Consider the following 11,784-nt stretch of genomic DNA (forward strand, 5'->3'; position numbering starts at 1 on the left):
GACATACTCCTTTCTTCTCCCCCTTGCCGAACCAGTTTTTTTTTTTTAAATGTTGACTAGTATTTGTACTGCATTGATTTTTTTTTTATAACAAAATGCTTTAAAGTTGCAGCATTTCAGGTAAAAACACCAAGTTACAGGACACTACCACACAGACTGGCCGACTCCCCATGCAATTGCTGTGTAAAAAGATCCCACCCATACTTGTTCCCAGTCAACAACTATATGAGTGATATAATGAGAGACATGAGAGACTAGGTGTCCTGAGCTACATAGACAGAGCTCACATGCTGCCTCACTTCCAACAGATTTTCTTCATTGCTCCTCTTTGGTGATAAGAGGAAATTGTAACATTAAAAAGTACTCTTTCCTTAGCCTTTTCTCACCTCTTATACACATGGTATCTGCTTTATTTTTTATTTTATGCCTATGAGTGCTTTGCTTGTATTTGTCTAAGTGCACCATTTGTGCCTGAGCCTAGTGCCCAGGGGGAGGCTAGAAATGACTCTTGGATCCCCAGGAGTTTAGAGTTTCTAATGACTTGATCTGTTGTCTGGCAGCTGGGAACTGAACCCACGTCCTCTGGAAGAGTAGCCAATGCTCTTAATCACTGAGCCATCTCTCCAGCCTCCCAGAACCTGGCTTTTAACCATCTTCTGAGGTTTTTGTTTTGTTTATTTTCTAGCTATCTTGCCTACAAAGACAATTCTCTAGTGTGGTGTTGTATCACTTATGACCACTTGGGGGCAACAGAGCTCAGTATTCTCCAGTGTATTTTAAAAGTCCAGCTTACCAGTTTTTAATGTCTTATCTGAGGGTGGAAATGCCTGAGCTAAGCTGAGAATAGCATCTCTGAGCTGGCCTTGCTCATTGTGTAATATTCCAGCCAGCCATTTCTCCCAGAGAAGTGAGCACCATGGGAGCACAGCATCATCGTGGCAGAGTTGGGTAGACCACTCTGGATCATCCAAAACAGCACTTCCTCCTCTAAGTTGGAGTGGTAAGGTTTTCCTTTAGCTTAGCACAGCACACCGTTTACTAAAGAGGTTTGATTATGCATGCACTTGTTCACGTACCATAAAATATATAAATTCAATATTTATGGAAATATCTAAAGGCCACTTTGTTGCCATTGAATTTGGAGGGTTATTTTTCAAATACTTGAATGCTCAGTGTCTGCAAACACATTTTAGATCTGAAATCTTCATGAAGAAAGCAAAAGTGTGGCAAAGCCCCTTGACCTGTTCCATGTCTCCTTTGTATTAAAGCCCCCATGAGAGACTTGAGGCCTAAGCCAGCAGAAAGCGGTTGAAAACGTCACCCCAAGCCAGTGCCCCTTCCCCAGGTGGGCTCCAGACTGCAGCAGATGTTAGGTTTGGCTCTTCCTCCTTTTTAGGCATCTCCATGTGGGTTGTCCAGGACTTGATCTGGTGGATAGGGTCTACCTTATGCAAAGCCTTTGGGAGTCTCTCGAGATCTTGGCTCACCATCACAGTTTTCCTCTCCTTGTCAACATTCACTACACAGGGAGGACAGGGACCTCCTCCCTGACAGATTCTGCATGTGTAGTCCAGTGGATATCACCCTGTATGGTTATCAGGGCTATATCATTTGGCTTGCTCTTCTGGTTTAAACAGCTCCACTTTCCTTTTTTTAATTTGAATTTACTGTTTTGTGTGTATGAATGTTTTCCTACACGTATGTTTGTGCATGCCTGGTGCCCACCCAGATAGGAAGATTCCTCCTGGAACTGGAGAGTGACAGATGGTTGTGAGTCACCATGTGGGTGCTGGAAATTGAACTCGCCCTCTGTAAGAGCAACTGAGTCGCTGGAAATACAAGACTTCAATATGTAATTAAGACCATGTAGCAGCAGGCTGCTTGGCCGCTTGTTCATCTCCCTGTCACCCAATCCCCCAAAATAATCACACAGAAACTGTATGATTAAATCACTGCTTGGCCCATTGGCTCTAGCTTCTTATTGGCCAACTCTTACATACTAATTTAACCCATTTCTATTCATCTGTGTATTGCCACATGGCTGTGGCTTACCGGCTAAAGTTCTGTCTGGCTCCAGCAGGGCTACATGGCTTCTAACTCATCCTTCCTTCTCCCAACATTCAGTTTAGTTTTCCCTGCCTACCTCTGTTCCCTGCGCAGGCCCAAGACAGTTTCTTTATTAACCAATGGTATTCACAGCATACAGAGGGGAATCCCACATCAAGACCAGGCAGGTGGTCTCCCCTTTGTTTATGAAAAACCCATGGAGACTCAGATCCAGTTTCCAGTTCCAAGGACTTGGTCTGTCTCCTAGAGTAGACCTCAAGACATTATACCAAATAAAGATGGGCTTTGCCAGCTTCTGATTCATACAAGGTCCCATGAAGAAGAATGACACATATCATTCCAAGACAGAGACCAAGCCCCTTCTTATTTATTTATTTATTTATTTATTTATTTATTTAGTTTTTCGAGACAGGGTTTCTCTGTGGCTTTGGAGGCTGTCCTGTAACTAGCTCTTGTAGACCAGGCTGGCCTCGAACTCACAGAGATCCACCTGTCTCTGCCTCCCGAGTGCTGGGATTAAAGGCGTGCACCACCACCGCCCGGCCCCTTCTTGTAGCACTGTTTCTGTAGTCCGACACTGGGATATAGTCACAGGATCAAAGTAGTGAATGTGACATTTCAGCACTCCCTCCTTGCTCTTCCTCTAGGCATTCTGCCTACTAGCTTTGAGGCATGCAGAAGGTCCATTTCCTTACCCTTACACCATCTCTCTAATATGAGCTTGCTTCAGAGCTCTCCTGGACCACCCTCTCCAAGCTTGCAGTCTGTGCTACAGTCTACCTCCTCCCTACCTTATGTTCTGCATGCATCCAATCAGCTAGTGCTATGCTTGTTTGAAGGAGATGCAGAGAGGTAGCCTTTTCCATTTGCTCTCTCTTTTTCCTCTTAAAGGAGGGCACATGGTGGTGTTTCCCTGAACTACTGGGCTAGCTGATTTGTCTGAGTCAACTTTCTTGTCTAGGGGTGGAGTTAAAGGGGAATGGTGCTTTTTAAGCCTGCCCCACTGTATTGGACACTGAATCTTTAGAGAAAAGATTCAGTGAGTGGTTGCCATCGTGACCATAGTGACAGAGGAGGGGCTAACCCTGGAGGCCTTGCAGGATAGCTCCCATTCCACCTAATGGAAACCACTTTCTTGAAGCCCCAGGAGGCCCTTCCTGGCATGTAGGACAAGAAGCGGTGGAAGAAGGGAGGAGTGACCATCTAAAGGAACCTCATATGACTTATATTTGTACTAAAGTAAATAACAATCAGGAACAGTTTAATTTGGGGGAAGAGATGAGACCCAGTTTGTGCCTTTGCACAATCACCATGACAACAATGTGGTACCTGAGAAGTAAGTTAGGAGCTTGCTGCAGGAATCTGGGTGACCTAGAGTGGTGGAGGTGCAGGAGAGTAGGGAGGTTCTGTACAGGGAAGGCTGACTGCTGGGCTTAGTCCCTGTGACTGTGACTTAAAGGTTGGACAGTCAGGACAAGTTACTCAACTTCTCTGTGCCTGGGAGTCTTCCCCTGTGGAATGTAGATTGTGGTGTCTACATGAGGAGTTATTTAGTTGATGGGGTGTTATATAAGTATTTGGTTTTATCTATTATCTTTCTGTTTCTTTGATATTTGTATCACCCACTTTTTTAACTGTTTAGTTTTTATGTGACTTGATTGCCTTCTACCTTCCTTCTATACCACCTTCTTTCTGTCTCTCCTTCTTTACTCTTTTCAAACACCAAGCCTTTGTGCATGTATAAGGTGTGTGTGTGTGTGTGTGTGTGTGTGTGTGTGTGTGTGTGTCAGTGTACATGTGCATGTGGATGGATGTGTGTCCTGTATGAGGGGGACCAGAGGTTGATTGACATCGGGTTTCCTTCTCAGTTACTCTCCACTTTGATTTTTTGAAACTGTCTCACTGGTTTGGCTAGGTTAGCTGGCACCAAGCTCTAGGGATCTTTCTGTCTCTGACTTTTCAATGCCAGAGGTTCCAGATATGCCCCACCCCGCATGGGTTTTCACTTGAATATTATGGATACGAGTTCATGTCCTCTGGTTTGTGCTGCAGATGGTTCACTTGACCTTGTTCTTACTCTGCCCCAAACTGGCCTCATACTCAAAACCTGTCTCCTCATTTGACTTCAGCTGCCATTTCCTTCTTAAACGTAGGCTCTCACCATGTACTTCATGCTGACTTCCTGCTCACCACTGCAACCCCGAGTGCTGAGATGACTGGAGCACGATTAATAAAAACCCAGAGACAGAAATTGGGGTTCAACCTGAAGGTCAGAAAAGTAAAACAGCCAGCCACTGGCTCTTATCTCTACCTCAGTCGGAAATGGTGATCCTGCCTCCAGGAATCCTCAGGATGAGACTGTGTGAGAGCTGTCTCTTCCTGTCTTATATTCCTCTCTAGTGCTGGGATTAAAGGCGTTGCACCACTACTGCCTGGTTTCTATAGCAAACAGGTGTGGCTACTGGGATTAAAGGAGTGTGTCACCACTGCCTGGTTTGTAAGGCTGATCAGTGTGGTTGTTTTACTCTCTGATCTTCAGACAAGCTATATTTATTAAAATACAAATGAAATATCACCGCAGGTGACAGGTGTGTGCTGGCCTTCAGCATTGCCATCTGGATTTATGAGAGCCTGAGAAATGTCACCTTAGTGCTCAGGGCTTCAGAGCACTTTCATCCTCTTGCCCTTCCTGACCCTTTGCTATTCTCATGCATTTTAATTCCATGTGCATCTAACAATGTTAACGTTACACAGTCACTGTTCACTTAGATTCACCAGGATACTTACTTTCATTGCTCTTCCAACCTTTCTATAGTTCACGCTGTGATTGGTTTCCCTTTGCCTGAGGAATTCCTGCTAGTGTTTTAAGTTTGTGTTAATGGTGCATTCTCTCAGTTCTTATTTGATTAGGAATGTCTTTATATTTTTATGGAAGAAATCATTTGTGTTTATTGATCCATGTATGTTTTTTCATTAAAAGACTGTTAACCTTTTGGCTGAGGGGTATCTGCATTAGGCATGACGAAGGATCAAACAGCAGCAATAGTCTTCTGTTTTCTAATTGTAAACATTTCTCTATAGTTAAAAAAAAAAGAAGAAAGAAAGAGAAACAAACTAGAGATAAAATTGTTATTTTGGGAAGTAAATACTTCAGTCTGGAGATTAGAGATGTAGCTCAATGGAAGAGTGTGTGACTAGCATGCTCAAGGCCCTAGGTTCTACCCCCAGCACCAATAAAATAAAATCAAAAGAAGGAAAAAGTTTAGTTGGTACTTCTCCTGATTACTGACATGTTCTGGCTAAATTTTATGTCAACTTAACACAGTTTTCATTTTGGAAGAGAAAAATCTTGATTGAGAAAATACTTCTGAGGCTGGAGAGATGGCTCAGTGGTTAAGAGCACTGGTTACTCTTCCAGAGGTCCTGAGTTCAATTCCCAGCAACCATATGGTGGCTCACAACCATCTGTAATGAGATCTGGTGCCCTCTTCTGACCTGCAGGTAGACACATGGGCAGAACACTGTATACATAATAAATTAATCTTTTAAAAAAGAAAGAAAATACTTCTACCATATTGACCTCTAGGTATAAGTCTGCAGAGCATTTTCTTAATAATTGATTCCCTAGGGTCAAGCCCATTGTGGGTGGTGCCATCCCTGGGCTGATGATGGTCCTGGGTTCTATAAGAAAGCAGGATGAGCAAGCCAGTAAGCAACACCCCTACATGGTCTCTACATCAGCTTTTGCCTCCAGGTTCTTGCTTTGAGTTTCTACAATGATTTCCCTAGACTGTAAAATGAAATAAACTCTTAACTCCCCAAGTTGCTTTGGGGATGTTTTATCACAGCAATAGGCACACTAATAGACAACATATGAACCAATTCTGCTTCAGCCCTGTTTGTCCTCACAGAACCATCTCTGCTTACCCCAGCCCTCTCCTTATTGTCCCACAGGGCATTGTCTGAGCTGGGCCTCACCTCTCCTCTCCCATCCTGGCCATCCTCTCCAGAGTATGACTTACCTTCCTGTCTTTCCAGCATACCAGACATGGCCACTTTTCTGCATGCTATCTACTCTCCTCTTTTCTCCCTCTGCCTGGTTTATCAGCAATTTGGACTGTGTATTGTTTGGGTTCCAGTCCCCTCCCCATGTGTAGGGGGTGGGACTTCCAACTTTTCAGGTGTGAGACAAACACTCTACAGATAAGTTACATCCACACCCAGCCTTCAGTTTTGAAGAGGATTGTCATTGAGAATAGAACTCTGGGTTGGAGATTAAGTTCTTTGATAGCCATTCCATGGACTTCTTTCACTGGTGAGTCTGTGGGCAGTCTTACTGCTTGGACAATATGGGGCAGGGTGTTTCTTCCTGGATTCTTTGAAAGGGTTCCTTTTCCACCAGCTTCCTTCTGATGGACAAAGGTTTGGGTTCCTTGTCTTTTATTCCCCATAACAAGAATCTGATGTGTTTTCTTCTTGGGAATTTTTTTCATTTTTTTTAAATCTTCATTTTTTTTTTTTATTCTGGACATTTCCAGCAAAATGAGTCTTCTTCAGCTGGGTTTTTCTTTCTTTCTTTCTTTCTTTTTTTTTTTTTGGTTTTTCGAGACAGGGTTTCTCTGTGGCTTTGGAGCCTGTCCTGGAACTAGCTCTGTAGACCAGGCTGGTCTCGAACTCACAGAGATTCGCCTGCCTCTGCCTCCCGAGTGCTGGGATTAAAGGCGTGCGCCACCATCGCCCGGCTTCTTCTTCAGCTGGGTTTGATTTTTTTTTCAGGTAAAAAAAAGGAACATCCTATTAAATAGGAGTTTCACATACACACTGGATACATCTTAGGATGTTTCAAGTTTTGAATGGGGCATATTTATACCCAGCTTCTCTTGTTTTTCTGAAACTAAAGTTAAACCGAGCATCCTCTATTTCATTTGCAAAACGTGTCAACTTCTAGCTATGTCCGATTTGCTGTTAAACATATCTCATTATGTTTTCAATTTAATTTAGGTGATTGCTTTTTTTTTTCACTTCTAGAATTTCCCTGGGTTATTTATGGAGGCTAGGTGTCTGGTGCTGTTGCCCACTTGGCTGTCAGTTTTCATAGGCGACATAGTTATGAAAGCCTAACTAGTATCCAGTCACATGTGCATTTCCTTCTGTTATAACCTTTGTTCCACTTCTCGGCATCCTTTAATGTTTTTCTTATGTTACATCATATTTATTTTGTGGCGGCAGGGACATGATCCTACGTGTTTGAGGTCAGGACAGGTTTCAACTGTGTGTTCTTGCAGGTCCTCAGGTTTGGTGGCCAGAACTTTACTCACTGAGACATTTTTTAATTTGATGCTAAGCAGTGTGTAAGAGAATACCACAGAGGCTCTGGCCAGTGTTGATGTTTCCCTCCAGGGAAAACTTACGCCGTTCCTGGGCTGGAAAACGGGAGCTAAACTGACTTTTAAAAGACTCCATTTACTTCTGGGCTGTTGACCATAGACGAAATTTTCATTCCACTGCTTGTTCAGCAAGAACACATCGAGTACTGCCAAGTGGACCCGTGAGCAAGCCAGAAACCTCACCACAAAGTAAACCTTTCCTTAGTGGAGTTTAACTTCTAGTCACCTCTCTAGGAGACCTAGAAAATGCTAATAGTTGATTTTACTTGGGACCAGCTTCCTGAAGAAATGAGAGTCCAGGTAAGTTATTTTAAAAGTGTGGCTGTCGGGGCTAGAGAGATGGCTCAGTGGTTAAGAGCATTGCCTGCTCTTCCAAAGGTCCTGAGTTCAATTCCCAGCAACCACATGGTGGCTCACAACCATCTGTACTGAGGCCTGGTGCCCTCTTCTGGCCTGCAGAAAGAATATTGTATACATAATAAACAAATAAAAAAAAAAACTATGATCATAGCCTGAAAACACATTTAAAAGTGTGGCTGTCTATACCAAAATGCCATACACACTACTAGACCCCAACCTTTCTGCCTCCATAAACAATGTTCCCCATCCTGACAATCCTTGATGCTGCCCTTCCTCGAAATCTATTCCTTACAGCTAAGCTGTGTGTGGGCTCCATCCAGCTCCTCTTTCCTAGGTGTGTGCTAAGCCTATCCTCTGTCTCCACCGATGAACCTGTATTCCAGTTGCCATGGTCTCTAGCCCACATTCTTGTGCCTCCATCTCCATCCACTCACTCAGCCCCATCTGGCTCAGTCCATCCCTGATGCTATAACAAACTGCTTTAAGCTGAGTAATTTATAAACACTGGAAATGTTTCACTTCTAGCTCTGGATGTTGGGAAGACCTAGACATCAGCAGATGCAGTGGTAGGAACCTGTTTGTAGGTTGTTGTGTGAGGCCGCTTTTTCATTTCCCAGCTGCTCAGGGTCAGGAAATAATCCCACAGAAATTATATTATTTAAATCACTGCTTGGCCAATCACTTAAGCATATTGCTAACTAGCTCTTTTATCTTTGGTTAACCCATTTCTATTTTTTTATATTTTACCATGAGGTTCGTGGCCTACCAGCAAGGTTCCAACTGGAGGCTTGCATCTTTCTCCTCTGGCAGCTCCATGGAGTCTCCCTGACTCCGCCTTCTTTTTGCCAGCATTCAGTTTAGTTTTCCCACCAAATTCTATTTCTGCTAGGCCACTAGCCCAAACAGATTTATCCATTGATTAATAAAAACAACACATAGAAGGACTTCCCACACCAGTAGGTAATACCTGTCACCTGTCCTCTTGTGGTGGAAAGGGCAAAGAAGCTATGTCACTTTTCCTTTTTCTCTTTTTTTGTTTTGATTTTTTTTTTTGAGACAGGCTTTCTCTGTGTAGCCCTCTGTTCTAAAACTTGCTTTGTAGACCAGGCTGTCCTCAGACCCAAAGAAATCCACCTGCCTCTGCCTCCTGAGTGCTGGGATTAAAGGCATGTGCCACCACTGGCCAGCTAAGCTAGTCACTTTTTATAAGGACAGTTTTCTTAAATACATTAATTACAAAATAATCTAACAACACTAGATCTCATTAATAAGGACCCTCCCTTCATGGGATGGTCGCCCCCGAAGGCCCCACCCCTTAATACCACTGCATGTAGAACTAGACTTTATTATGAGAGGGTGGGGCAGATAGGGGAGCACCAAGATTCAGATGCTAGAATCACCTTTTGTCAGTCCTGATAGAATTTGCTTTTTACTTCTGGGGCTCAGGTCTTGATGCTTTCTCTGCTAGGAAACTTCTCTCTGATGTTTACAGGGCAAGTTCTTCCTCATCTCAAAAGAAATCTCTAAGTCCTTGGGCTACCAAACCTCTAATCTGCAGGGTTTTTCAGCTCATCATTGCATTTTATTTTAGAAGACTTTGTGGGCTTGGAAGTTGTGGATTTGACCACTGACTTTAAGAGTGGGATGTAGTTACCACAGAAAATGGATCTTTTGTTTGTCTGTCCCCTGCTAAGGGCCATTGTAGAGGTTTTAAACAGCAGGTAACCAAAGTAGGTGCCACTATTTTAATTTTATGCAGAGGCCCAGAGAGAGTAAATCATGGTAACTCACAGGGACACGGTAGATCTTGGATAGGAACCAAATTTGAATTGTTTTATTTCAAAATTTGTGGTTTTACTCTTCTAACACACCAGCACATGACAAGTAAGATGTAGTAACATAGAAAAGTGTACGTGGTGTTATGAGAAGGGGATTCCTTCAAGACTCCAGACAGTCCTCTTCTGTGTAAGCCTTGAGGAATTTCTCCGACAGCAAGTCCAGAAGGTGATAAAATTTGTACAATTTGGTAGCAGAATTTAGAGGGTATTCTTGGATACTTTTTTTAAAAATGGTAAAGAAACATTCAGATTTACACAAAAGTTGTAAAAATTATTCCATGATTTCTTATATCCTTTGCTATGCTTCTCCTGGGGGCGGCCTACATAACCACAGTACAAAGGTCAAAGACAGACATTAACGTTGTCATAATACAGACTCCAGGTGGATTTCACCTGCCTACCAAGCCTTTTCTTTTGGGTCACCAACCAGCTCCCAAATCATGACATGGGTACTTTTTAGTTTTGAATGCTCAGCCTTAGCTTACACTTGTTTCTTGCTTGCTCTTATAACTTAATCTATTTACCCTCATCTACATTTTGCCTCAGGGCTTTTTAACCTGTGCTTCCTTCTGTATATCTTACTTTCACTGCTTCTCCATAGCTGACTGGTGACTGCCTGGCTTCTGACCCTGGTGTGTTCCTCTCTTTCTCCACGTCTTCTTGCTTAAGAGCCTAGATTTCAACTCCTGTTTATTGTCTCTGCCTGCTAGCTCCACTTATCCCTCTCCTGCCTAGCTATTGGCCATTTGGGCTTTTTATTAGACCAATCAGGTGCCTTAGGCAGGCAAAGTGCAACAGCAACACATCTTTACATAATTAAACACATACCCTTACATTGTCAAACAAATGTAACACATCTTTACACCATTAACAAAGTCAGCAGGAATAAATGTAACACATTTTTACACAGTTAAAGCAATATTCTGCAGCACAAACAAATGTAACACATCTTTGCCCAGCTACAGTAATATTCCACAACATATCTGCATGTTTGCTTCTTCTTCTTTTTTTTTTTTTTTTTTTGCTATCTAGGAACATATCTCTGATACCATGTCATAGCTAGTTTTCTTATGGTTCCTCAGCTTTTCATGACCTTGACATTTGAAGTGTTTGAGCCACTTGTACAGGATCTCCTTCAAACTAGGGTTTGTCTCCTATCATCTCCTGAGCTGATTAAGGTTCTGCATTTTGCGGGGAGAATCCCATTGAAACAGAGTGCTTTGCTTGGTGCTTCTGAAGTCATAACATGGCATTTATCATGACTATGACCACTTAGTAATGCTCACCATTATGAAATGGTCAGCCACTCTTTCATCAGCATGTTATATCTTGGCCATGCAAACATCCCATTTCTCCTCAGATCTTGGACCCACTATTCATCATGTGTGTCTTGCCTATGAAGCTTTTATATTACCATGGCATTCCAAAGGGTAAGGGCAGGCTTAAAAACCTCTCTTCAAACACTTAGCCCTAAAGGGACATCTTCATCAAATACCTTCCATCAGGGCTCAGGGAACTCCACAGAAGAGGTGGGAAGAGCCAGAGGGAATGGAGGATACCAAGGAATCAAGGCCCTCTAGACACAACGGGGTGGGTATACACACACACACACACACACACACACACACACACACACACGAACTCACAGACTGAGGCAGCATGCACGGGTTTGCACAGGTCTGTACCAGATGGGGTCCTAGAGATGAAGGAGAAGTGGACACACATCCTCACCTCTAACCAGGAAACTATCTCCAATTAATAACCACTCACAAATGAAAACTTAGGGTGTTTTTTCTTTTTCCAGCCAGGCAGTGGTGGCATGCACCTTTAATCCAGGCACTCAGGAGACAGAGTCAGGCTTATCTCTGAGTTCAAGGCCAGCCTACTCTACAGAGTGAATTCCAGGACAGCCAGAGCTACACAGAGAAACCTTGTCTTGAAAAAACAAAAATAAAATAATAATAAAGAAAAGAAAAAGAAAAATTAGTTTTCTCCAAAGGAGTCTGGTCTCACTGGAGAAACAAACCTCTCTCTTTTTTTTTTATTTTATTTTTTTTATTTTTTTTTAATTGAGAATAAGAAAAAAAAGTTTCCGCCTCCCCCCCGCCTCCCCTTTCCCCTCCCCCCCCCCC

At 43.0% G+C, this 11,784-nt stretch overlaps 1 long non-coding RNA gene across 1 annotated transcript in view; it reads left to right on the top strand.

The window, feature by feature from the left end:
• The first annotated feature begins 7,047 nt into the window (after positions 1-7,047).
• Positions 7,048-11,784, top strand: part of LOC126502394 (uncharacterized) — a 42,440-nt gene continuing 37,703 nt past the window's right edge. Inside the window, exon 1 of the long non-coding RNA XR_007591915.1 lies at positions 7,048-7,754. This is a non-coding gene — a long non-coding RNA (uncharacterized lncRNA). The remainder of the gene's footprint in view (positions 7,755-11,784) is intronic.

This window comes from Alexandromys fortis, unplaced genomic scaffold (assembly GCF_014885135.2).
Source record: "Alexandromys fortis isolate MF-2015 unplaced genomic scaffold, M_Fortis_MF-2015_v1.1 scaffold_45, whole genome shotgun sequence".
NCBI classification, from domain to species: domain Eukaryota; kingdom Metazoa; phylum Chordata; class Mammalia; order Rodentia; family Cricetidae; genus Alexandromys; species Alexandromys fortis.